At 46.0% G+C, this 27,457-nt stretch overlaps 1 protein-coding gene and 1 long non-coding RNA gene across 2 annotated transcripts in view; one reads left to right on the plus strand and one right to left on the minus strand.

Annotated features, from left to right (window-relative positions):
- Positions 1 to 116, minus strand: part of ATG101 (autophagy related 101) — a 73,275-nt gene extending 73,159 nt beyond the window's left edge. The window contains exon 1 of the mRNA XM_063952778.1: positions 29 to 116. The gene's annotated coding sequence lies outside the window, so the exon portion shown is untranslated. The remainder of the gene's footprint in view (positions 1 to 28) is intronic.
- Positions 109 to 23,167, plus strand: LOC135015073 (uncharacterized). The gene is made up of 2 exons (XR_010213427.1): positions 109 to 185; positions 21,467 to 23,167. It is a non-coding gene; the product is annotated as an uncharacterized LOC135015073 (long non-coding RNA).
- The last annotated feature ends 4,290 nt before the right edge of the window (positions 23,168 to 27,457 follow it).

Raw genomic sequence — 27,457 nt, forward strand, 5'->3', positions numbered from 1 at the left:
CATAAAATATACAGTTATATTTCCGCACCTTCCTCAGATCCCGATGCACTGTAATAATGCCCCCCTCTCCTCTCCAACACATTGGTACATTCCGGCTGCCAGCTCTGTCCCTTCTGCGCTGCTCGGTCACGGAGCGGGCGCCACCTGTTGACTGGCGAGATGAAGTGAGTGCAGGGGAGACTACGGTAAGGCAGTAGCTACTGTACCTGCATTGTACACAGTATTCGTTGGTAGAATATGTGTATATACTTGTGGTATGGCCATACTTGCCTACCTGACCCTCTCCATGAGGGAGAAAATGCTCTGTTCCTGGACTTTCCTGGTAATGTATGATTGCCATCACCTGTGGTGAGCTAGTTAATTGATAAGAAAGGTGTTTCACCACAGGTGATGGCAATCATACATTACCAGGAAAGTCCAGGAACAGAGCATTTTCACCCTCATGGAGAGGGTCAGGTAGGCAAGCATGGGTATGGCAGAGTAATGTACACCAGTGAAATTGTATTTGACCCAATCACAAGTCCAGTGGCCACAGCAGTAGTGTGATTTATTGCTAATACCCCTTTCCAGAGGCATAAGTTCATACCAGGTTCCCGGAGGCGAAATACACGGTGATGCCCCCGAAGAATATGGGAAATGCAGAAGTTTTGGGGGTTTTGGACGCATTTTCCCTTAAGTACATCCCGCCCATTAGGTGAATAGCCTTGGGAGTATTACTATAAACCCCCCCTTCTTACTTGATAATGTCAATATACCTCCCACTAACGATAGTATACACATATGGGCCCTACACATATGGCGATGTGCCGCCGAGGTGCCCGACGGGCGACCCGGCGGCGGGGGGGGGGGCAGTGACGGGGGGAGTGAAGTTTCTTCACTCCCCCCGTCACCCGGCTCCATAGACGTGCAGGCAAATATGGACGAGATCATCCATATTGGCCTGCATGCACAGCCGACGGGGGACCAGCGATGAACGAGTGCGGGGCCGCGCATCGTTCATCGCTGGAGCCTCCACACTGAAAGATATGAACGAGTTCTCGTTCATTTATGAACGAGATCGTTCATATCTTTCAAAAAATCGGCATGTGTGTAGGGCCTATTACATTCTCCCCATAAACAATAACATACATTTATGGGCCCTACACACTCGGCGATGCGCCGCCGAGGTGCCCGACGGCCGATACGGCCGACGAGCAACCCGGCGGCGGGGGGGCAGTGACGGGGGGAGTGAAGTTTCTTCACTCCCCCCGTCACCCGGCTGCATTGAAGTGCAGGCAAATATGGACGAGATCGTCCATATTGGCCTGCATGCACAGCCGACGGGAGATCAGCGATGAACGAGCGCGGGGCCGCGCATCGTTCATCGCTGGAGTCTCCACACTGAAAGATATGAACGAGTTCTCGTTCATTTATGAACGAGATCGTTCATATCTTTCAGAATATCGGCATGTGTGTAGGGGGCCTTAGATTCAAAAGTTCCAGTGCTGGTCAGGCAAGACACTCCTACCAAATACTGGGGGGTAACCCGCACTGAGATAAATTGATAACAGTTTTCACTACAGAGTTGGGGTGCATTTCACTATATCCATTCAAGCCCTGATTTTGGGAGTTCACATATGTATGTGGTAAACAAAAGAAATGAAGGCTCCAAAAGGTGCTACCCCCTGGTTTGAGTAAGGCTATGAAATATAAATCCCCAAGAGAGGGGAAGAACAAAAGAAACCAGGTATAATTTGTGGTGCACTCTACCCAACTGACGATTTTAAATAAAATTTAACAAGAATGTATATCTTCAATAATATTAGTAAGTATCGGTTTAAATGCCCATAACCAAAATGGTTGCCTGAAATTATTTCTCTATCGTCCTAGTGGATGCTGGGGTTCCTGAAAGGACCATGGGGAATAGCGGCTCCGCAGGAGACAGGGCACAAAAAGTAAAGCTTTAGGATCAGGTGGTGTGCACTGGCTCCTCCCCCTATGACCCTCCTCCAAGCCTCAGTTAGATTTTTGTGCCCGGCCGAGAAGGGTGCAATCTAGGTGTCTCTCCTAAAGAGCTGCTTAGAAAAGTTTAGCTTAGGTTTTTTATTTTACAGTGAGTCCTGCTGGCAACAGGATCACTGCAACGAGGGACTTAGGGGAGAAGAAGTGAACTCACCTGCGTGCAGGATGGATTGGCTTCTTTGGCTACTGGACATTAGCTCCAGAGGGACGATCACAGGTACAGCCTGGATGGTCACCGGAGCCTCGCCGCCGGCCCCCTTGCAGATGCTGAAACGAGAAGAGGTCCAGAATCGGCGGCAGAAGACTCCTCAGTCTTCTTAAGGTAGCGCACAGCACTGCAGCTGTGCGCCATTTCCTCTCAGCACACTTCACACGGCAGTCACTGAGGGTGCAGGGCGCTGGGAGGGGGGCGCCCTGGGAGGCAAATGAAAACCTTTTTTGGCTAAAAATACCTCACATATAGCCTCCGGGGGCTATATGGAGATATTTAACCCCTGCCAGAATCCATTAAAGAGCGGGAGACGAGCCCGCCGAAAAAGGGGCGGGGCCTATCTCCTCAGCACACAGCGCCATTTTCCCTCACAGAAAGGCTGGAGGGAAGGCTCCCAGGCTCTCCCCTGCACTGCACTACAGAAACAGGGTTAAAACAGAGAGGGGGGGGCACTAATTTGGCGTTAGAAATATATAAAAGATGCTATAAGGGAAAACACTTATATAAGGTTGTCCCTATATAATTATAGCGTTTTTGGTGTGTGCTGGCAAACTCTCCCTCTGTCTCTCCAAAGGGCTAGTGGGTCCTGTCCTCTATCAGAGCATTCCCTGTGTGTGTGCTGTGTGTCGGTACGTGTGTGTCGACATGTATGAGGACGATGTTGGTGAGGAGGCGGAGCAATTGCCTGTAATGGTGATGTCACTCTCTAGGGAGTCGACACCGGAATGGATGGCTTATTTAGGGAATTACGTGATAATGTCAACACGCTGCAAGGTCGGTTGACGACATGAGACGGCCGACAAACAATTAGTACCGGTCCAGAGGTCTCAGAAACACCGTCAGGGGTTTTAAAACGCCCGTTTACTTTAGTCGGTCGACACAGACACGGACACTGAATCCAGTGTCGACGGTGAATAAACAAACGTATTCCTTATTAGGGCCACACGTTAAGGGCAATGAAGGAGGTGTTACATATTTCTGATACTACAAGTACCACAAAAGAGGGTATTATGTGGGATGTGAAAAGACTACCGTAGTTTTTCCTGAATCAGATAAATTAAATGAAGTGTGTGATGATGCGTGGGTTCCCCCCGATAGAAAATTATGGGCGGTATACCCTTTCCCGCCAGAAGTTAGGGCGCGTTGGGAAACACCCCTTAGGGTGGATAAGGCGCTCACACGCTTATCAAAACAAGTGGCGGTACCGTCTATAGATAGGGCCGTCCTCAAGGAGCCAGCTGACAGGAGGCTGGAAAATATCATAAAAAGTATATACACACATACTGGTGTTATACTGCGACCAGCGATCGCCTCAGCCTGGATGTGCAGAGCTGGGGTGGCTTGGTCGGATTCCCTGACTAAAAATATTGATACCCTTGACAGGGACAGTATTTTATTGACTATAGAGCATTTAAAGGATGCATTTTCTATATATGCGAGATGCACAGAGGGATATTTGCACTCTGGCATCAAGAGTAAGTGCGATGTCCATATCTGCCAGAAGATGTTTATGGACACGACAGTGGTCAGGTGATGCAGATTCCAAACGGCACAAAGGTGTATTGCCGTATAAAGGAAGAGGAGTTATTTGGGGTCGGTCCATCGGACCTGGTGGCCACGGCAACTGCTGGAAAATCCACCATTTTTACCCTAAGTCACATCTCTGCAGAAAAAGACACCGTCTTTTCAGCCTCAGTCCTTTCGTCCCTATAAGAGTCATATCTGCCCAGGGATAGAGGAAAGGGAAGAAGACTGCAGCAGGCAGCCCATTCCCAGGAACAGAAGCGTTCCACCGCTTCTGCCAAGCTCTCAGCATGACGCTGGGACCGTACAGGACCCCTGGATCCTACATGTAGTATCCCAGGGGTACAGATTGGAATGTCGAGACGTTTCCCCTTCGCAGGCTCCTGAAGTCTGGTTTACCAAGGTCTCCCTCCGACAAGGAGGCAGTATGGGAAACAATTCACAAGCTGTATTCCCAGCAGGTGATAATCAAATTACCCCTCCTACAACAAGAAAAGGGGTATTATTCCACATTATATTGTGGTACTGAAGCCAGAAGGCTAGGTGAGACCTATTCTAAATCTAAAAAAATTTGAACACTTACAAAGGTTCAAATCAAGATGGAGTCACTCAGAGCAGTGATAACGAACCAGGAAGAAGGGGACTATATAGTGTCCCGAGACATCAGGGATGCTTACCTTCATGTCCAAAATTTGCCCTTCTCACTAAGGGTACCTCAGGTTCGTGGTACAGAACTGTCACTATCAGTTTCAGACGCTGCCGTTTGGATTGTCCACGGCACCCCGGGTCTTTACCAAGGTAATGGCCGAAATGATGATTCTTCTTCGAAGAAAAGGCGTCTTAATTATCCCTTACTTGGACGATCTCCTGATAAGGGCAAAGTCCAGGGAACAGTTGGAGGTCGGAGTAGCACTATCTCGGATACTGCTACAACAGCACGGGTGGATTCTAAATACTCCAAAATCGCAGCTGATCCCGACGACAAGTCTGCTGTGCCTAGGGATGATTCTGGACACAGTCCAGAAAAAGGTGTTTCTCCCGGAAGAGAAAGCCAGGGAGTTATCCGAGCTAGTCAGGAACCTCCTAAAATCAGTGCATCATTGCACAAGGGTCCTGGTAAAGATGGTGACTTCCTACGAAGCAATTCCATTCGGCAGATTTCACGCAAGAATTTTTCAGTGGGATCTGCTGGACAAATGGTCCGGATCGCATCTTCAGATGCATCAGCGGATAACCCTATATCCAAGGACAAGGGTGTCTCTCCTGTGGTGGTTACAGAGTGCTCATCTTCTAGAGGGCCGCAGATTCGGCATTCAGGATTGGATGCTGGTGACCACGGAGGCCAGCCCGAGAGGCTGGGGAGCAGTCACACAAGGAAAAAATTTCCAGGGAGTGTGATCAAGTCTGGAGACTTTTCTCCACATAAATATACTGGAGCTAAGGGTAAATTTATAATACTCTAAGCTTAGCAAGACCTCTGCTTCAAGGTCAGCCGGTATTGATCCAGTGGGACAAACATCACGGCAGTCGCCCACGTAAATAGACAGGGCGACACAAGAAGCAGGAGGGCAATGGCAAAAACTGCAAGGACTTTTCGCTGGGCGGAAAATCATGTGATAGCACTGTCAGCAGTGTTTCATTCCGGGAATGGAAACTGGGAAGCAGACTTCCTCAGCAGGCACGACCTCCACCCGGCAGAGTGGAAACTTCATCGGGAAGTTTTCCACATGATTGTAAACCGTTGGGAAATACCAAAGGTGGACATGATGGCGTCCCGTCTGAACAAAAAACGGGACAGGTATTGCGCCAGGTTAAGAGACCCTCAGGCAATAGCTGTGGACGTTCTGGTAACACCATGGATGTACCAGTCGGTGTATGTGTTCCATCCTCTGCTTCTCATACCTAAGGTACTGAGACTTATAAGACGTAGAGGAGTAAGAACTATACTCATGGCTCCGGATTGGCCAAGAAGGACTTGGTACCCGGAACTTCAAGAGATGCTCACAGAGGACTTATGGCCTCTGCCGCTAAGAAGGGACTTGTTTCAGCAAGTACCATGTCTGTTCCAAGACTTACCGCAGCTGCGTTTGACGGCATGGCGGTGGAACGCCGGATCCTAAGGGAAAAAGGCATTCCGGAAGAGGTCATTCCTACCCTGGTCAAAGCCAGAAAGGAGGTGACCGCACAACATTATCACCACATGTGGCAAAAATATGTTGCGTGGTGTGAGGCCAGAAAGGCCCCACGAAGAAATTTCAACTCGGTCGATTCCTGCATTTCCTGCAAACAGGAGTGTCTATGGGCCTCAAATTGGGGTCCATTAAGGTTCAAATTTCGGCCCTGTCGATTTTCTTCCAGAAAGAAGTGGCTTCAGTTCCTGAAGTCCAGAAGTTTGTCAAGGGAGTATTGCATATACAACCCCCTTTTGTGCCTCCAGTGGCACTGTGGGATCTCAACGTAGTTCTGGGATTCCTCAAATCACATTGGTTTAAAACCAGTCAAATCTGTGGATTTGAAGCATCTCACATGAAAAGTGACCATGCTCTTGGCCCTGGCCTGGACCAGGCGAGTGTCAAATTGGTGGTTTTTTTCTCAAAAAAGCCCATATCTGGTTGTCCATTTGGACAGGGCAGAGCTGCGGACTCGTCCCCAGTTCTCTCCCTAAGGTGGTGTCAGTGTTTCACCTGAACCAGCTTATTTTGGTGCCTTGCGCCTACTAGGGACTTGGAGGACTCCAGGTTGCTAGATGTTGTCAGGGCCCTGTAAATATAGGTTCCAGGACGGCTGGAGTCAGGAAAACTGACTTGCTGTTATCCTGTATGCACCCAACAAACTGGGTGCTCTTGCTTCTAAGCAGACTATTGCTAGTTGGATGTGTAATACAATTCAGCTTGCACATTCTGTGGCAGGCCTGCCACAGCCAAAATATGTAAATGCCCATTCCACAAGGAAGGTGGGCTTATCTTGGGCGGCTGCCCGAGGGGTCTCGGCTTTACAACTTTGCCGAGCGGCTATTTAGTCAGGGGCAAACACGTTGGTAAAATCCTACAAATTTGATACCCTGGCTAAGGAGGACCTGGAGTTCTCTCATTCGGTGCTGCAGAGTCATCCGCACTCTCCCGCCCGTTTGGGAGCTTTGGTATTATCCCCATGGTCCTTTCAGGAACCCCAGCATCCACTAGGACGATAGAGAAAATAAGAATTTACTTACCGATAATTCTATTTCTCGGAGTCCGTAGTGGATGCTGGGCGCCCATCCCAAGTGCGGATTATCTGCAATACTTGTACATAGTTACAAAAATCGGGTTATTATTGTCGTGAGCCATCTTTTCAGAGGCTCCGCTGTTATCATACTGTTAACTGGGTTCAGATCACAGGTTGTACAGTGTGATTGGTGTGGCTGGTATGAGTCTTACCCGGGATTCAAAATCCTTCCTTATTGTGTACGCTCGTCCGGGCACAGTATCCTAACTGAGGCTTGGAGGAGGGTCATAGGGGGAGGAGCCAGTGCACACCACCTGATCCTAAAGCTTTACTTTTTGTGCCCTGTCTCCTGCGGAGCCGCTATTCCCCATGGTCCTTTCAGGAACCCCAGCATCCACTACGGACTCCGAGAAATAGAATTATCGGTAAGTAAATTCTTATTTTTTCTAGTGGGACTAAATATGTCTTTTATTGATAGAGCGAAATATTAAAATCTAAAAAAAAAAGGAAAAAATTTTGTGTGATAGAAAAAGAAAAATATATGAATAAAGATTTAAAAACAAAGCTAATGTGTTTTTCCCTATGTGTACTTACTTATAATTGTTTCAAATGTGCATGACCATGCATATACTTGTACAGCACTATATCAGTGCAAAATTTTTTTGAAATTTATAATTTCCATATTCCATGGAGCTTGTACCATATATTGTAGAAGGAGATATATTTCCCTGCTATTGAGTCACAAACTTATATTCAAATATTGCAACAATTAGACTCTAATCTCCTCATGTATACAAAAAGTGTAGTGAGATATTTCTCAGTGTAACAGATTAGGATGAATGAAACACTGTTGCTTAAGTATGTGACTCATACGCTGAATCCTGAGGTACTGCACGGTGCAAAAGCCTTGCAGTGTAATATCTACCATCCACATGTAGAAGGAGCTGATTGGGGATATATCTTAGAATAATGATACATATAGAGTTATATGCAGACATATGAATTAATCTTCCATTGATAAGGTTAATTGACAGTACAGGTTGAGTATTCCTTATCCAAAATGCTTGGGACCAGAGGAATTTTGGATATGGGATTTTTCCGTATTTTGGAATAATTGCATACCATAATGAGATATCAAGGTGATGGGACCTAAATCTAAGCACAGAATGCATTTATGTTTCATATACACCTTATACACACAGCCTGAAGGTCATTTTAGCCAATATTTTTTATAACTTTGTGCATTAAACAAAGTGTGTCTACATTCACACAATTCATTTATGTTTCATATACACCTTATATACACAGCCTGAAGGTCATTTAATACAATATTTTTAATAACTTTGAGTATTAAACAAAGTTTGTGTACATTGAGCCATCAAAAAACAAAGGTTTCACTATCTCACTCTCATTCAAAAACGTCCGTATTTCGGAATATTCCGTATTTCGGAATATTTGGATATGGGATACTCAACCTGTATTATATTGCCTTCTTATACTGTGTTGTGTCTGCTCAGTAATTCACGGTAGTATTTACAGTCCAATGGTCATGTTTATGACGTATTGCAGAGAGATATTCAATAAGTATATAGAGAGAGTAAGTTGATATCTCCTATATACTATTAATGGTTAATAATAGACTGTCTTGCTGCACTGTATTTAATTAGAATCACAGTAGTACTGTATATCTGCTATTCGTGCTGGTGGTGCATCATTCTTAGTACGAACAGATACTGAATAGATATACAAGAATGAATATATCTTTTGTATGATATTAATACACAGTAATTAGCTATCTGCCTTGCTGTATTGAGTTATATCAATTTTGATGTCATTCGGTAGCACTTTATACCCGCTGTCCGTGCTTATAAATGATAGCAACTTTTAAATAGTATTATTCATGTTCAATTATATACATGCAGATATGTATGTGCAGTAATTGGCTATCTACATTACCATATTGAATGATGTCAATCTTGATAGCACGCGGAAGCGCTTTATATCCGCTGTCCGTGCTTATAGAGGATAGCATTAAACCATATTAAGTTATATATATGCAGGTGTATTACACCTTGCGTGAATCCATGGAGACTAACCCAGTATGTAATCAAATACAATGAGTCCGTGTATATATATGTACTACACTGTGAGTTAAATAAATACCCTGCTCTCTCTCGTGTTGTGTCTGAATGACAGCATGATCCACAACACTGAGATGGCGTTCTGCTAGATATAACAGGCAGCCGTGCAGACTTTATCTCTATAGTTAAGTACAATAGCTCCCAATTGTAGTATAAATTTCAAAGTATGCAGTGCACTATTGAAACATTTAATTATCCATAGTAGTTAGGGAACACATAGCATGAGCCTATGCGCATTTCACTCCTACTGAGCTTCCTCAGGGCACTATAGTGCCCTGAGGAAGCTCAATAGGAGTGAAATGCGCATAGGCTCATGCTGTGTGTTCCCTAACTACTATGGATAATTAAATGTTTCAATAGTGCACTGCATACTTTGAAATTTATACTACAATTGGGAGCTATTGTACTTAACTATAGAGATAAAGTCTGCACGGCTGCCTGTTATATCTAGCAGAACGCCATCTCAGTGTTGTGGATCATGCTGTCATTCAGACACAACACGAGAGAGAGCAGGGGATTTATGTAACTCACAGTGTAGTACATATATATACACGGACTCATTGTATTTGATTACATACTGGGTTACTGTCTCCATGGATTCACGCAAGGTGTAATACACCTGCATATATATAACTTAATATGGTTTAATGCTATCCTCTATAAGCACGGACAGCGGATATAAAGCGCTTCCGCGTGCTATCAAGATTGACATAATTCAATATGGTAATGTAGATAGCCAATTACTACACATACATATCTGCATGTATATAATTGAACATGAATAATACTATTTAAAAGTTGCTATCATTTATAAGCACGGACAGCGGGTATAAAGTGCTACCGAATGACATATCAAAATTGATATAACTCAATACAGCAAGGCAGATAGCTAATTACTGTGTATTAATATCATACAGAAGATATATTCATTCTTGTATATCTATTCAGTATCTGTTCGTACTAAGAATGATGCACCACCAGCACGAATAGCAGATATAAAGTACTACTGTGATTCTAATTAAATACAGTGGGGCAAGACAGTCTATTATTAACCATTAATAGTATATAGGAGATATCAACTTACTCTCTCTATATACTTATTGAATATCTCTCTGCAATACGTCATAAACATGACCATTGGACTGTAAATACTACCGTGAATTACTGAGCAGACACAACACAGTACAAGAAGGCAATATAATACTGTCAATTAACCTTATCAATGGAAGATTAATTCATATGTCTGCATATAACTCTATATGTATCATTATTCTAAGATATATCCCCAATCAGCTCCTTCTACATGTGGATGGTAGATATTACACTGCAAAGCTTTTGCACCGTGCAGTACCTCAGGATTCAGCGTATGAGTCACATACTTAAGCAACAGTGTTTCATTCATCCTAATCTGTTACATTGAGAAATATCTCACTACACTTTTTGTATACATGAGGAGATTAGAGTCTCATTGTTGCAATATTTGAATATAAGTTTGTGACTCAATAGCAGGGAAATATATCTCCTTCTACAATATATGGTACAAGCTCCATGGAATATGGAAATTATAAATTTCAAAAACATTTTGCACTGATATAGTGCTGTACAAGTATATGCATGGTCATGCACATTTGAAACAATTATAAGTAAGTACACATAGGGAAAAACACATTAGCTTTGTTTTTAAATCTTTATTCACATATTTTTCTTTTTCTATCACACAAAAAAATTTCCTTTTTTTTTGGATTTTAATATTTCGCTCTATTAATAAAGGACATATTTAGTCCCACTAGAAAAATAATTTCAGGCAACCATTTTGGTTATGGGCATTTAAACCGATACTTACTAATATTATTGAGGATATACATTCTTGTTAAATTTTATTTAAAATCATACATTTAGATTCCCCCGCATTCACAAATATACGTTATGGTAAGAACTTACTGTTGATAACGGTATTTCTCCTAAGTCCACATGTTCCACAGGATAACAATGGGATATGATGGAGCGACAGCGGATTGGCACCAATCGATCAAAGCTTTCTGGCCTCCCAGGATGCAACGGGCCCATCCATATATCCCCGCCCACTGGCTCAGGCAAATCGGTTGTATTCCAAAGCACAAGGAAGGAGCATCATGTAGAACTCTAATCAGGCAATAAGAACACACATGCACACCCTTCCATACAAGAAGGAAGAGGTTAGTGAGTAGAAGGATCCTCAAATCCGGTGCGTCAGGGTGGGATCCCTGTGGAACCTGTGGACTTAGGAGAAATACCGTTATCAACGGTAAGTTCTTACCATAACGTATATTTCTCTGGTAGGGTCCCCAGGTTATCCACAGGATAACAATGGGATGCTCCTGCTTGGACAGGAGAACCTTACGCCCAAATTCAGCGTCATTAGAAGCAAAAGTATCCAGTGCATAATGTCTAATGAATGTGTTAATGGAAGACCATGTGGTTACCTTACATATCTGTTCTGATGAAGCACCATGTTGTGCTGCCCATGAAGGACCTACCTTACGAGTAGAGTGAGCAGAGACATTAGCCGGAACAGGGAGATCAGCTTGCGAATATGCTTCTGATATCGTCATTCGAAGCCATCTTGCTAGCGTCTGTTTAGTAGCAGTCCATCCTCTCTTGTGAAATCTGTAGAGAATTAAGAGAGAATCTGTCTTTCTGATGGCATTGGTATGATCCACGTAGATCCTTAATGCACGGACCATGTCCAGCGATGCATCTCCCGCAGAAAGTCCCGATACCTGAAAAGCCAGGACTACAATTTCTTCATTAAGGTGGAATTTAGGCACCACCTTAGGAAGATACCTAGACCTAGTTCTGAGAACAGCTTTATCTGGATAAAAAATCAGAAATGGGGAACGACATAACAGGGCCCCTAAATCTGATACTCTTCTAGCTGATGCCATAGTCAGTAGAAAGAGCACTTTAGCTGTCAACCACTTAAGATCCGCTTTATTAAGTGGTTCAACTGGGGCATGTCAGGAATCTGCATTCTCCATCGCATCACTACTGTGGAACTACAGGTTCCAGCAGTTCAGTTCAGTTCCAGTTCCAGTTTTCAGTCTACTGCAGCCTGGAGTACACAGTGCTTCAGCTAACTCACAGCTGATCTGAACACCTAATCCAGCGTGGTGTGTTCTCACAGAGATGCAACATCCAATCATCACAGACCAAGGGGTATAAACTCCAGTTCCTGGCTCAGTCTCATCGCCTTGGACAATGCGTCACATACTTTGAACAGGCGTCTCCTGTCTTCAGTCCTCTGTCTGCAGAGATTCCCCAGTGTATTGGACCTGTGGAACTACAGGTTCCAGCAGTTCCATTCCAGTTCCGTTTCCAGTTCCAGTCTGCAATCCCCTGTTTCCAGCGATCTCCTATTTCTGGCATCTCCAAGTTGTTTCCCTGTTCCAGTGTTCCTGTGGAACTACAGGTACCAGCATCCATTCCAGCTTTCCTACGAGTCACATTTTGTGTACAAGTTCTTCTGGTTCCTGTGTTCCTGTTTCCAGTGGTTTCCTTGTTGTCATTCTTCAGTTTGCTATGAACTCCAGCCACAGTTTGCCACAACAACTTGCAGTAAGAGACTTTCTTCAGGTGTTCTTCCATTACTCAGCCTGTGCACCTGATTACCAGCATCTAGCATTGTGCATTGCATTCAGCACTTAACAACTTGCTGTGTTATGGGCCCTACACACTGGCCGATATTTTGAAAGATATGAACGATCTCGTTCATAAATGAACGAGATCTCGTTCATATCTTTCAGTGTGGAGACTTAAGCGATGAACGATGCGCGTCCCCGCGCTCGTTCATCGCTGGTCTCCTGTCGGCTGTGCATGCAGGCCAATATGGACGATCTCGTCCATATTTGCCTGCACGTCTATGGAGCCGGGTGACGGGGGGAGTGAAGAAGCTTCACTCCCCCCGTCACTGCCCCCCCCCGCCGCCGGGTCGCTCGTCGGCCGTATCGGCCGTCGGGCACCTCGGCCAGTGAGTAGGGCCCATTAGAACTGTCTCCTGCTAGTGCCTTGCTTGGCTTAAAGACGTGTGCTTCTACAGAGACTGTGTGCTTTGATTGCTATTTGTTATATATCGGAGTTTGGTTTGCTGCATCTGATTTCATTATTGCCGTATCATTTATATCAAGTTACAAGTTCATCTTCATTGCTCATTTGTTACCAGTGACTTATGAAATATTAATTTATCGGATTAAGTTATTATTCATTGTTCCTGTCATCCGTTATCCCTGTGTGATAATAAATATCAAGCGCACATGGGCGGAACTTTTCGTCATTCTCCCCGTTTCCTCTATCACTCCTACACTGACCCACTAGTGCCCCCTCCGGGGACAGACAAAGTTACAGAATCCTGACAGTTTGTCCAAGGCCCATGGACCCGGACGGTGGTCAGAGTGTGGGGTCAGGGTCACTCCAAAGTTCGGTGTTACGACTCAATGATCAAGAGTCAGGTATCAATGGACCTAATCCGGTTCTAGCCGTCGGTCCAAATACTCCACTGGTTCCAGCCAGCCCGAGTAGCTCCGTTGCCAATGCTGAGCTACCTCCTTCGGTTCCAGTCGATTCCAGCATCCTCTGATCAAATCCGGTCCTATACGTCAGTCCGAGGACTCCTCCGGTTCAAGCTCTTCCGGACCCAATCCGGTCCCATCTGTCTGTCCGGATCAGCCTCCTTCGGTTCCAGCCGATTCCAGTAAGCCTCCTTCGGTTCCAGCCAATTCCAGCATCCTCAGATCAAATCCGGTCCTATCCGTCAGTCCGAGGACTCCTCCGGTTCCAGCCGGTTCAAGCTCTTCCGGACCCAATCCGGTCCCATCCGTCTGTCCGGATCAGCCTCCTTCGGTTCCAGCCGATTCCAGTAAGCCTCCTTCGGTTCCAGCCGATTCCAGCATCCTCTGATCAAATCCGGTCCTATCCGTCAGTCCGAGGACTCCTCCGGTTCCAGCCGGTTCAAGCTCTTCCGGACCCAATCCGGTCCCATCCGTCTGTCCGGATCAGCCTCCGCCGATTCCAGTAAGACTCCACTGGTTCCAGCCAGCCTGAGTGGCTCCAATGATGGGCTACCTCCTACGGTTCCAGACGATTCCAGTAAATTCTGTCTCAAATGACCATGAATGGTCTAGTTGTTCTGATGACAAAAGTCTTTCTTCTGAAGATGAAAGTTGGGAAGACTTTTGAGGACCTCTGCTTTTGTGTATTCCTATGTTCTTTTTCAAGGATCCTCCAAGTTCCAGTGTGGGTGTTCGGTGCCCACCCATATAAGGGGGGGTACTGTCAGGAATCTGCATTCTCCATCGCATCACTACTGTGGAACTACAGGTTCCAGCAGTTCAGTTCAGTTCCAGTTTTCAGTCTACTGCAGCCTGGAATACACAGTGCTTCAGCTAACTCAAAGCTGATCTGAACACCTAATCCAGCGTGGTGTGTTCTCACAGATATGCAACAACCAATCATCACAGACCAAGGGGTATAAACTCCAGTTCCTGGCTCAGTCTCATCGCCTTGGACAACGCGTCACATACTTTGAACAGGCGTCTCCTGTCTTCAGTCCTCTGCCTGCAGAGATTCCCCAGTGTATTGGACCTGTGGAACTACAGGTTCCAGCAGTTCCATTCCAGTTCCGTTTCCAGTTCCAGTCTGCAATCCCCTGTTTCCAGCGATCTCCTATTTCTGGCATCTCCAAGTTGTTTCCCTGTTCCAGTGTCCCTGTGGAACTACAGGTACCAGCATCCATTCCAGCTTTTCTACGAGTCACATTTTGTGTACAAGTTCTCCTGGTTCCTGTGTTCCTGTTTCCAGTGGTTTCCTTGTTGTCATTCTTCAGTTTGCTATGAACTCCAGCCACAGTTTGCCACAACAACTTGCAGTAAGAGACTTTCTTCAGGTGTTCTTCCATTACTCAGCCTGTGCACCTGATTACCAGCATCTAGCATTGTGCATTGCATTCAGCACTTAACAGCTTGCTGTGTTAGAACTGTCTCCTGCTAGGGCCTTGCTTGGCTTAAAGACGTGTGCTTCTACAGAGACTGTGTGCTTTGATTGCTATTTGTTATATATCGGAGTTTGGTTTGCTGCATCTGATTTCATTATTGCCGTATCATTTATATCAAGTTACAAGTTCATCTTCATTGCTCATTTGTTACCAGTTACTTTTGAAATATTCATTTATCGGATTAAGTTATTATTCATTGTTCCTGTCATCCGTTATCCCTGTGTGATAATAAATATCAAGCGCACATGCGCGGAACTTTTCGTCTTTCTCCCCGTTTCCTCTATCACTCCTACACTGACCCACTAGTGCCCCGTCCGGGGACAGACAAAGTTACAGAATCCTGACAGGGCAACTTGAAGAGCTTTCAGGACTAAACATAAGTCCCACGGTACTGTAGGTGGAACAAAAGGAGGTTGAATGCGCAGCATTCCCTGGAAAAAAGTACGCGCATCCTGTAAGTTGGCAATTTTCTTTTGGAACCATACAGTCAATGCTGATACTTGCACTCTCAAGGAAGCTACCTTCAAACCTTTATCCATTCCTGCCTGAAGGAATGCTAAGACCTTGGAAACTCTGAAAGATTTTGGGTCCACATTTTTTTTACTGCACCAATGAATATAGGCTTGCCATATTCGGTGATAAATACGAGCTGAGGAGGGTTTCTTTGCTCTGAGCATTGTTTGAGGCATTGTACGAGCTGTTGTGAGAATCCTCTTGACTTCAGGATAGAGGTTTCAAGAGCCACGCCGTCAAAGACAGCCGATCCAGATGTCTGTGATAACAAGGACCCTGCGTCAGTAGATCTGTACGTTGAGGGAGCAGAAATGGAGCATCTATCGACATTCTCTGCAGATCTGTGTACCAATGTCTTGTGGGCCAAGCCGAAGCTATTAGAATCAGTCCTTTGCCTGAATCAGTGCCATGTATATGGCTCGAAGTTCCAACAGATTTATTAGCAGGCAACTTTCTTCTTTGGTCCATTGTCCCTGGAACCACAATTTTCCGTACACTGCTCCCCAGCCCTGAAGACTGGCATCTGTTTTCAGGATCTCCCAATCTGATATCCAAAAGGGTCTCCCCTTGTCTAGATGGTATGTTTGTAGCCACCAGGCTAATGACTTTCTTACTTTTACAGAAAGTACCATAGTCTGTTTCCTTATTGTCTGATGTACTCCATTCCATTTGGCAAGAATCAGACGCTACAGAAGTCTTGAGTGGAATTGTGCATACTCCACCATGTCGAATGTTGACACCATCAAACCCATCACTCTCATTGCTGTGTGAATGGATACCATTTGACTATGTAACAAGTCCTGAATCCTTGACTGTACCTTGGATATCTTGTTCCGAGGTAAAAATACTCTCTGCAGACCTGAATCCAGTACAGCCCCCAAGTGAGTTATCCGTTGTGACGGAACCAGAGATGATTTTGCCCAATTTATGAGCCACCCGTAACTCTGCAGACATGTTATTGTCGGAGATGACACAGGAGCAATTCCTGTGACTGTGCCAGTATTAAAAGGTCGTCGAGGTATGGAACATTTTTTATCCCCTGCTTGCAGAGATAAGCTGCCACAACCATCATAATCTTGGTAAATACTCTGGGGGCTGTGGCTAACCCAAAGGGTAGGGCCTGGAACTGAAAATGCTTTTGGAGAATAGCGAACCTGAGATAACACTGAATATCCAGGGATACCATATAATCCCCTGGTTCCATGGCCAAAACTATGGAACGTAAAGTCTCCATGTGAAACCGTGGTACCCAAATGTATTTGTTTAGCATTTTGAGATTGGTACCTTTGAAAAAGTCACGTGATCGTGACGAAACGCGTCAGGACTCCGCCTCCAAACTAACACACCTGGTCCAAGGTGTTACACTGCCGTGCAAATCCTCCTTGGTTTCCAATTTCAGCCTATTACCGGCTCGTCACCGTACAGGCTGCCGTCCATCTCACCACTGCAACTGGTGAGCATTACCGGACTTTGCCTCCATCCAGCCGCAAGCTTTCACCATCTCCTCACCGTGACGAGTGACTACTGACAGGCTGTCTACTAGATATCGTCCCTCCGCTGTGCAACAATTTGGGCAAAGCAGGACTGTTTTGGCCGGGGACGCTCGGCCGAAATTTATACCAGCCCAATCGGAGAGGTACTATATACATGCATCACCATCTGCCGGGTGACATATACGAGGTAACCATTTCTCTGGGACTGCACCGCATTGAGTTTCTTTTCTCTGAACTTTACATTGGACCTTTATTGCCATATACCATATATCATTTATCACTACTCCATATACCTTTGAGACAGATACAGGTGTGTTCTTATTTAAGTTTGTTTTATTAACCATATGTCATTTTTAATAAATTTAATACCTTTATAGTACACGTTTGCTCTTTTTGTACTTAACTACTGAAAGTCATGGCGGGCCTTATGACTGCTCCAGACAGAGAAAATATGTTTTTTAGGAAACCATCCACTCTCCTATCCGTGACATAATTTAATGATGTTGACGGCAAAGGCAAAATAGATTTTCGCACTAATCGAATCACATGCGTATCTACTTTAGGAGCCACCTCCCTTTTTAAAACAATCCCCAGCTGGAAAAGCATAATTGGAATCCATCCTATATTTTTTATTGTGTGTAGCCCAAGCCTCTTCCATGATTTCCGTCAGCTGATCTGACCCTGGAAACTCGGTCTTAACTGTTTTGGGACGTTTAAACACAGGTGCCTTAGTTTTTAACACAGGCTCTGCTGTATCTTCTAAGGATAGAATGGCTTTCATTGCTCTAATTAACTCAGCTATATCCACTGAGCTGAGACCTTCTTCCTCCTCTTTGTATGCCGAAGTAGAGTAAATTGAGCTCTGATCTTCCGATGAATCCTCGTGTAGCCTGTGAAGGCGAAGATTTACTTACCATCGGTTTATCAGCTTGTTTCATTTGAGAAGCTGCTGGGGGAAATAATATACTGTAGGTAGGGAGCTGCATGTAAGGGTTAATAGTGTACCCCATTCCTGGTACAGAAGCTGTAGGAATTATCCGCTCAGCTATACTGGACAAGGTCTGTGCAAACATAGCCCAAGGTGGATCCATCTGTTCCTGACGTTGTACAGGGATCTGCCTTGTATCTTGCTGAAAAGCAAAGCAATTTGCACATAAACCATTCTGAACCAGATCCTGAGAGGATAATACAGTTTTGCAAGACAAACATGATATGAGTGTTGGTGTTGCTGTAAGTGTACCTTCGACACCTTTACCTTTTAGACATGATAAATAATCAGCACTTTCACAGTGTACTACACAATTTGTGACTGTAATCACTTTAAACCTTCTAAAGTGATATACAATCTGACCCTACCCATGCACCAGCATTGAGGATCAGAAAAAAACAACTGACAACATATAGTAAAGTCAGCAATCACACTAGCAGTCGGTCACATGTTATATATTAGTCATATGAGCACATCATCAACTACAAACACATTTTTAAGTATGTAGGAGCACATATTACTGAATCCTGTTTAAACAGATCTAACGTATTCAGACGCAATGTGAAAGAAACCACAGTAAATGTACACAGACTTATATGTAATAGGCACTTATCTAACTATTCATACTCAAAAAAGTAGATAGAGATTTAATGCTGTATAGCCTGTACTCAGTAGAGTGGGATACAGGAAGACTCACTTCGCTTCCAGGATCGATCAATACGTTAGCGAACGCGGAGTGGATCCAGACGCTACTAGTGTACACTGCTGCTCCATGAACCTATAGTGAACACAGACGCTTAGTGAACACAGACGCACCGGTCACACAGCCGCCTACGCTGCGACAGGGTCCCCCCGTGGTAGCGCTCAGTGAGCACAGACGCACTGGTCACACAGCCGCCTATGCTGCGACCGGGTCCCCTCGTTGCAGCGTCTGGGACGGAAGCGAGGAAACAGTTCATGGCGGGAGACTCAGTGGAAACTGGTCATGAACCGGGGGGAGACGCGACCAGGAGAGCGTCTGACTCCCCCCTGCTGACATCAACGCTCGGGATCGCGGCCTCATGCTTTTCCTGGTGCCTAAGATTCCTAAGGCCTAGCGCTGGTGCACCCGCGGTGGCAGCCGCGTCAGCTACTGTTTAGTAGTCTCCTCCCAATACAGTGCGGCTGTGTCCATATTCCATCTACTAAACGGAACCGATGCCTTACCTTCTCCCTGTGCTCCGGCCACAGCCTGGTAACATCTGCTGGACCTGCTAGTATATCCGACACAGATGCCCGCCAAAACAGCACTGTACTCGTGGTAAGCGTTGTCGCGACCTGGTGGAGTGTTGTTGGAGCAACTCTTTCTAAACATGTAAGACGCTGTTTAGAAAGATCACTCAAAAAACTAGTAAGACTATAAAAATAACATAAGAAAGCTTAGTGCTGCTAAAAAAACCAGCAGCCCTCTGACCATGGTCTGGCTCCTGCCGCACCAAACAAAAAACTGATTTGCCTGAGCCAGTGGGCGGGGATATATGGACGGGCCCGTTGCATCCTGGGAGGCCAGAAAGCTTTGATCGATTGGTGCCAATCCGCTGTCGCTCCATCATATCCCATTGTTATCCTGTGGATAACCTGTGGACCCTGCTGGAGAAAAGACAATTAAATGCACCTACATCCTTCCTCCCCACCCGCAAATGACATTATACTCTTACATCCTCCCTCTCCACCAAGCGGAGCCGTAACTAGACATTTTGGTGCCCTTTGACAAAAAGAGAATTGATGTCCTCGCCCCGTGTTTAAAATAGGGACAGTGTGCGCAAAGGTGTTTGCCAAAAATATAGGGGCGTGGCCACAGAATATTACCAATTGACATTACACCACACAGTAAGGATCGCAAATTCAGTCAGGATCGCAAGTCGCGATTCGCACGGAATTTTTGCGGGGGTGGCGCGGGCGCATGCGCAGCGGGCCCTACTGCACAAGCATCTGCATTTTCTGCAGGGGGCCGCAGAAAATGCGATCGCAAATACAGTAAGGATCGCAAGTCGCGATTCGTACGGAATTTTTGCGGGGGTGGCGCGGGCGCATGCGCAACGGGCCCTACTGCGCATGCATCTGCATTTTCTGCAGGGGGCCGCAGAAAATGCGATCGCCTCTGCCTGTCAATCAGGCAGGGGCAGGAGGGGGACGGCAATGCTCTGTTTTCAGGGAGGAAATGGAGCATTGCGGGGGCATGGCAACCCGAACGGTGGGTTGTGCGGTGCGAATGGGGGCGTGTCAGGGGCGCGGTCACGGCAGCTGTGTGACATCACACGCAGCTGTCGCAACAGGGGAGAATGGCGCTGGGACTCCTGTGGCCGCAGCTGAGCTGCGCCGGCAGGAGTCAACCTCAGTTTCTGCTAACAAGCAGAAATTACGAGGCAAACGCAATTTCTGCTTGTAGAAGGGGGGAGGCGCTGGTCAGCATGCTGGGCGGCCCCGAGCATGCGTGCAAAAGGATAGCAAATTCTGCTGATTAGCAGAATTTGCTATCCTTACTGAATTGGCCCCATTATACACATTATGCCACGTAGAGCGCATTATACACGTTATGCCAGGTAGAGCGTGTTATACCCATTGTGCCAGGTAGAGCCCCTTACACACATTATGCCAGGTAGCACACCAAAGACTCATTGTGCTCTAGATGGCATGTTACTCCTCCTTGCTTGTACGGTATCTGGTAAGCATACTGGCATTCAGGATGCCGCCAGTTGGAATACCGACGCCGGGATCCTGACATGGATCAAAATGCCATGCCGGAATCGAGACTGCCGGCATCCCAAATGTAAGTATACCAGGGCTTCTTAGGGTTAGGCTGTGGGTAGGGGGAGGTTAGGCACCACCAAGGAGGGTTAGGGTTAGGCTGCGGGGATGGGGGGGGGGGGGTAGGTTTAGGCTGCGGGAAGGGGGGTTATGTTCATGCACCACCAGGGAGGGTTAGGATAAGGATGCGGGGAGAGGGTGGTTAGGGTCAGGCTGCGGGAAGGGAGGGGGGGAGAACAGGAGGATTAGCATACTTATCCTCTAGGTGTCGGGATGCCTCTGTTGGTATTCTGACCGCAGCATCCCAAGCACCGGGATCACAATACCATAATGCTTGCACAACAGAGTAATATTGGAAACTAAGGGTGATCGGTGCTGTGCGTTTTCGCGTGTGGGATTGATAATTGTTTTCTGTATAAAAACTTAAGCAAATTTAGGAATAATTCCTTGTGAGGAAAACCCACTTTGCCAGAACCAGAACTCAGAGCTTTATAATCATTTTAAAAGTCACACTGTGAAAGGCAATTTCTGTTCCCCTCCCCTTCTCTCGTTTTTCTTTTCTATCTATTTGGAAAAAAGTGAGGTCCAAGATGTCTGAGTACAAGCAAATGAGGAAGGATGTCCTTGTGGAGCTGTGCAAGGACAGAGGGATTACCAGCACCAACTAGTCCAAGGATCAGCTGGTCCAAGCATTCCAAGGAGCCGACCAGAGGCAGGATGGGGAAAGGGATCAGGCTGAGACAAATGCTGTTGGGGAAAATCCTCTGTCCCTGGATATTACAACAGATACTGGTACCATTGCTAGGCGGAGGTCGGATCCCTCTACTAGTTCCAGTAACGATAGTACCTTGGATCAATGTTTGCAAACTGCCCTCAAATTTAGGAGGGATACAGATGATGTGTCCCCTCTACAGCTGACACGGCAGTACCGAGAGGCTGCAGAGCGCAAAGCCGAATAAGAGGCTGAGGCTGCAGAGTGCAAAGCCGGGCGAGAAGCTGCAGAGCGCAAAGCCAAACGAGAGGCTGAGGCTGCAAAGCCTAATGTGAGTACCAGCTGGAGCTGGCGAGGCTCAGAGGCCAGAGTGCTGTTCCTTCCTGACCCGGGTAGGAAAAAGCCCCGGCATGATCAATTTCAGGTGTTGGAGAAAGATAGTGACCTGGATACTTTCTTCAGCTGTTTTGAAAAAACTTGCCAGCAGTTTGCACTGGACTCCAGTCAGTGGGCAAGCTATTTAACCCCTGGGCTGAGAGAAAATGCCTTGGAAGCGTTTGCAGACCTTCCCCAGACAGCTGGATGGTGATTATTCTGCAATAAAGAAAGCCTTGTTAAAGCATTTCAACATCACCCCTGAGGCTTACCGACAGAAGTTCAGAGACTCAAAGCGCAGTCCCTCTGATACCTATGCTGGACTGTTAGCTCAATTGTGAACCCTGTTACATCAATGGGTTGAGGGCTTGCAAGTGGACTATGAAAAGCTGAAAGATCTCATACTCCCGGAGCAGTTCACTGCACTCAGCCCAGCTGAGGCCAAAGAGTGGGTCCTGGAGCGGAAACCCAAGTCATCTGAGGAGGCTGCCACCCTGGCAGACCAATACACCAGCACCAGGGCTTCTGTGGTAAAGAAGAGCTTGAGAGCCACAGGGCAAGATGGGTGGAGAAGACTGAGACCCGCAGAATCACCCCCGCGGTCTTTTCCAACCAAACCAGCGGCCACTGCATCTGTTGGGGAGGTGGGGGAAAATACTATTTTGGCAACTGGACGCAGGTGTTTTAATTGTGGCGAAGTGGAGCACATCAGTTTTACTTACCCCAAAAAATTAGATTTATGGTAAGAACTTACCGTTGTTAAATCTCTCTCTGCGGTGTACACTGGGCTCCACAGGGAATAACATCGGGGGTGTAGAGTAGGATCTTGATCCAAAGCACCAACAGGCGCAAAGCTTTGCCTGTTCCCAAGGTGCATAGCGCCGCCTCCTCTTTAACCCCGCCTCCGTGCACAGGAGCTCAGTTTTTGTTAACCAGTACAATGCAGTAACAGGTAAAAGAGACGACAATCATTAGTAGCCACATATACCACACACTCACAACAGGAGAGGGTGTCAGCGGCTAATGCCATACCAACCCAAAGAAGCTAAGTGCATCAGGGTGGGCGCCCTGTGGAGCCCAGTGTACCTCACAGAAAGAGATCTAACAACGGTAAGTTCTTACCATAATGCTGAAATTTTTTTTTCTGATGGGAGTGTTTCCGGTTCTGTGTTTAAATACTATCGCTACATTGATGACATCCTTCTTCTTTGGACAGGGGAGGAAGGTAGGCTATGTGAGCTTATTGAAGTACACAACCAGACTAGTTGTCCAACCAAGATAAGAAACAACAACTCACTGTTAAAAAGCGCCCCACAATTTTAGTTTGTATGGATTCACAAATAATATAAATAGTGAATATACAGTTCTCCTGGAAGACTGCGCATCCGTAAACACTATGTGTGATAGTGATAATTGAAGAAAAGCAAGGAGGAAAAAACGGACAGCGCTGAGTTCCAGGGAATATATGAGACGATGAGAGCCGACATTCAAAATTAGTACATATTTATTAGTGTTATAGATCAGATAAAAATAAAGTATGAAGATAAAAACTGCAGATAGCCTAAAAACAAATATTATAAATCACCTCTGTATACTCCGTGTCTGGACATAAAATGAGCATAAGTTCGTATCATTAATGAATGAAGAAATTGTCCATAATTGATATGACCGGTATGTGCCTTGCAAATAGCCGGCAAATAAGGATGTGAAGGCAGTCCCGGATGGTGGCTAACCAGGGCCGGTGCAAGGTTTCTCAGCACCCTAGGCAAATTGTCAGCTGCCCCCCCCCCCACACACATATATGTGTGTGTATGTAGTCTCATATATATATATATATATATATATACACATATATATATACATATACATATATATATATATACATATACACACACACAGTGGTCGAAGTGGAAATTTTGAAGTGGGGGTATGCAAAAGTCAAGGAAAAGGGGGCATGGTCACCCAAAAGGGGGCGTGTCCCGTGTAGTAGAACCCCTTATACTATCTAGTACTGGTGCCCCTTTCACATTATAGCACACGGTACGAGCCGAAATTCACATTATAGCACACGGTACGAGCCGAAATTCACATTGTAGCACACTGAATGAGCCGAAATTCACATTGTAGCACACTGAATGAGCCGAAATTCACATTGTAGCACACTGAATGAGCCGGAATTCACATTGTAGCACACTGAATGAGCTGAAATTCACCTTGTAACACACTGAATGAGCCGAAATTCACATTGTAGCACACTGAATGAGCCGAAATTCACATTGTAGCACACTGAATGAGCCGAAATTCACATTGTAGCACACTGAATGAGCCGAAATTCACATTGTAGCACACTGAATGAGCCGAAATTCACATTGTAGCACACTGAATGAGCCGAAATTCACATTGTAGCACACTGAATGAGCCGAAATTCACCTTGTAGCACACTGAATGAACCGAAATTCACATTGTAGCACACTGAATGAGCCGAAATTCACATTGTAGCACACTGAATGAGCCGAAATTCACCTTGTAGCACACTGAATGAACCGAAATTCACATTGTAGCACACTGAATGAGACGAAATTCACATTATAGCACACTGAATGAGCCCAAATTCACATTATAGCACACTGGGAGGGAGACAGTGCAAGCCACAGCCGCTGGATAGAAGAGGGACGGGTGCCACAGGCCGCCTGATCACTGCCAGCGACAGTGATCGATTCGGGGGAAGAAAAGAAAAAAATCATATCTCTGCATAATTCGAGATATATATATATATATATAAAACCAGTAGAAACATGCATCGGCACTCAGAGACTCCTCCCAACACGTTAAAATGTAAACAGTGATTTATTGCATCCTGAAAGTGACCAACGTTTCGGGGCCGTGGCGCCCCTTTGTCAGGTGATCACCAAAGGGGCGCCACGGCCCCGAAACGTTGGTCACTTTCAGGATGCAATGTGTGTGTGTGTGTGTGTGTGTGTATATATATATATATATATATATATATATATATATATATATACAACCAACTGCGGCAGCACTCCCATCCAATCCAAAATCTCACTGGCCGGTGCCCTCCTAGACCCGTATGGCAGCGGGTCATCAATAGCGTATTGTCGGCGGCACTCCGGTGTCATAAACAAGACAACAGCAGGTTTGCAAAAATAACAACGTTTCGAAGTTTATTTACTCCGTCTTCAGGTTATAACCTGAAGACGGAGTAAATAAACTTCGAAACGTTGTTATTTTTGCAAACCTGCTGTTGTCTTGTTTATGACACCGGAGTGCCGCCGACAATACGCTATATATATATATATATATATACACACACAATGTATATCACTGTAGTAAAATAATACATTGAAAATATACATTGCCAGGATGCATGAGCAATTGTTTTATACAACAGAGACTTGACTCACCAAGCCCTGAGCACAGTAGAGATCCCCTGCAGTAGTATGTAGAGGGAGAAACAAGAGTGCAGGGAGAGAGACACTTTCCGTTTCACATTAGCATTTAGCAGAAGTCCGTGCCTTAGGAGGAATTTTTATGGCTGTTGGTGTATTAGCGTGGATTTCCATGACCCCTCGCCCCCTGCATGCACCTGTGAATACTGTGGCCGAGAAAGAGATCCACAGTGCGGCAGGGACATCACAGCTGTGCAGGGGACACCAACTGCTATTCACCTTTACCCCCCTCCCTACCCCTATCACTGCACCTAGTATTGCCTGCCCCAAACCCCCTCCTTTACCCCAGTATTGCCCAAACTTCTATCTATCCTTGCCCCCGGGCCCTCCATACCCTGGCACTGCCTCCAGTACTGCAGGTAGGTACTGATGAGATGCGGCCGCGGGATTGCGGGGAGGGGAAGGAGGGGACGGATAACAATGTGCTTGATGTCTCCCGGAGAGGCGGCGCCCGATGCGGCAGCGGAGCAGACCAGGGCAGCGGGTGACTCCTTCATGTGCTGCCCTGAGTCTGACCTGTGTCACTGCCAGTCAGTCACTGTGCTGTGCCGAAAAGCAGGGGTGAAGGGGGGGGGGACGCCTGCCGCGGGAGACGGAGACCATCGCGTGGGGCCCGGGGAGCGCCGGAGCGGCCACGGCGGGTAGTCAGGACTGTGTGACTGAGTGTCAGGTCATAATGTGGGACGCACCGGGATTGCATGGGGGGGCGCGGATAACAGTTTTCTCGATCTCCCGGAGAGGCGGCGCCTGATGCAGCAGCGGAGCGGACCAGCGACCAGGGCAGCGGGTGACAGCAGGACTCTCCTTCATGAACTAAAGTAGCTAGGGCGGCACACTCACGTTTGAAGGCAGTGGCACTGCAGACAGTCAGACGTGGTGGGCCAGGCGCCAACGAGCTGCTCCTCTTAAAGAATAGGAGCGGGAGCCTGAGGAGTGTGTGTGTTCTTTCACTTTGCGGTGCCGCCCTCCAGTGGGCGCCGCCCTAGGCAGCTGCCTAAAGCTGCCTAGTGGTAGCGCCGGCCCTGTGGCTAACTAAGTATGAACACAGAGCCGCTGGCGTAGTGTTTATTTCAAACCACCTGGTTCAAGGTGATTATTTTACCTCTCCTGTGGGCTGGCGATGGGCCGAGCGTCCTCGGCCTGATGTCCTGCGATGCCCACTTGCGCTATGCAGCGTGATGGAGGTTCAAATGATATCCCAGGTGTAAAGGATAATGCCAGCGTTGTGTTGTAGTGCCGCGGTCAGCGGTGGTGGGAGGCTTGGAGGCACTCGTACCGGAGCAAGGCAGACGGAGTATCAGTGGTAACACCGGAGTAGAGGTGAGCTGGAGGCGGAGTCCTATGCGTTTCGTCACGTTCCACGTGACTTTGTCAAAGGTATACTCCTGCCAGTGACTGGCCGATATTTAAAGCCAGTTCAGAGATTCTAACAGCTGATTGAAATCAGGTGCAGTTGTATTAACTAAAGTCGGCTCTCATCATTAAAAAAATATAAGCATCATGCTATGTTGAATATAACAAAGATAATGAAAAACAAAAAACTATAATATATAAAGCTCATCAGTCGGTGACATAAAAACATGGAACTCTGTTAAGAAGAGTTAACAGTTTATGATTTTTAATTACATATAGGCAATAAAAAATCAGTGATACAATTTATATAGTTAATAGCTCTAGTGTGCTATATGGGAAAAAAACTCGGGAGAGACAAATCTCCAAATACCCTTCCTCTTTTTAAAGGGTCATTTATGTGTTCTTAGAATATAGAGAAAAGAAAAAAGGAAAATGTTTGTAATAATGAGACAATAAATAATTTAATAATTTAATGCTAAAAACTGAAAATTCTGAGAGCACCCGCTAAGTTATGTTAGCTGGGTGCGAACTTGTGGTCCCTTAACTATAGCGGGTCTGTGGTTAAGCGGTCTACGCCACACGAGCTGCTGAACATTTATGTATAAAAATGTAACACTAATAAATAAAGGTAAAGCAAAGAACTATATTGTGCAAGACTTGTCA

The sequence above is a fragment of the Pseudophryne corroboree genome, chromosome 2 (genome assembly GCF_028390025.1).
Source record: "Pseudophryne corroboree isolate aPseCor3 chromosome 2, aPseCor3.hap2, whole genome shotgun sequence".
NCBI lineage: Eukaryota > Metazoa > Chordata > Amphibia > Anura > Myobatrachidae > Pseudophryne > Pseudophryne corroboree.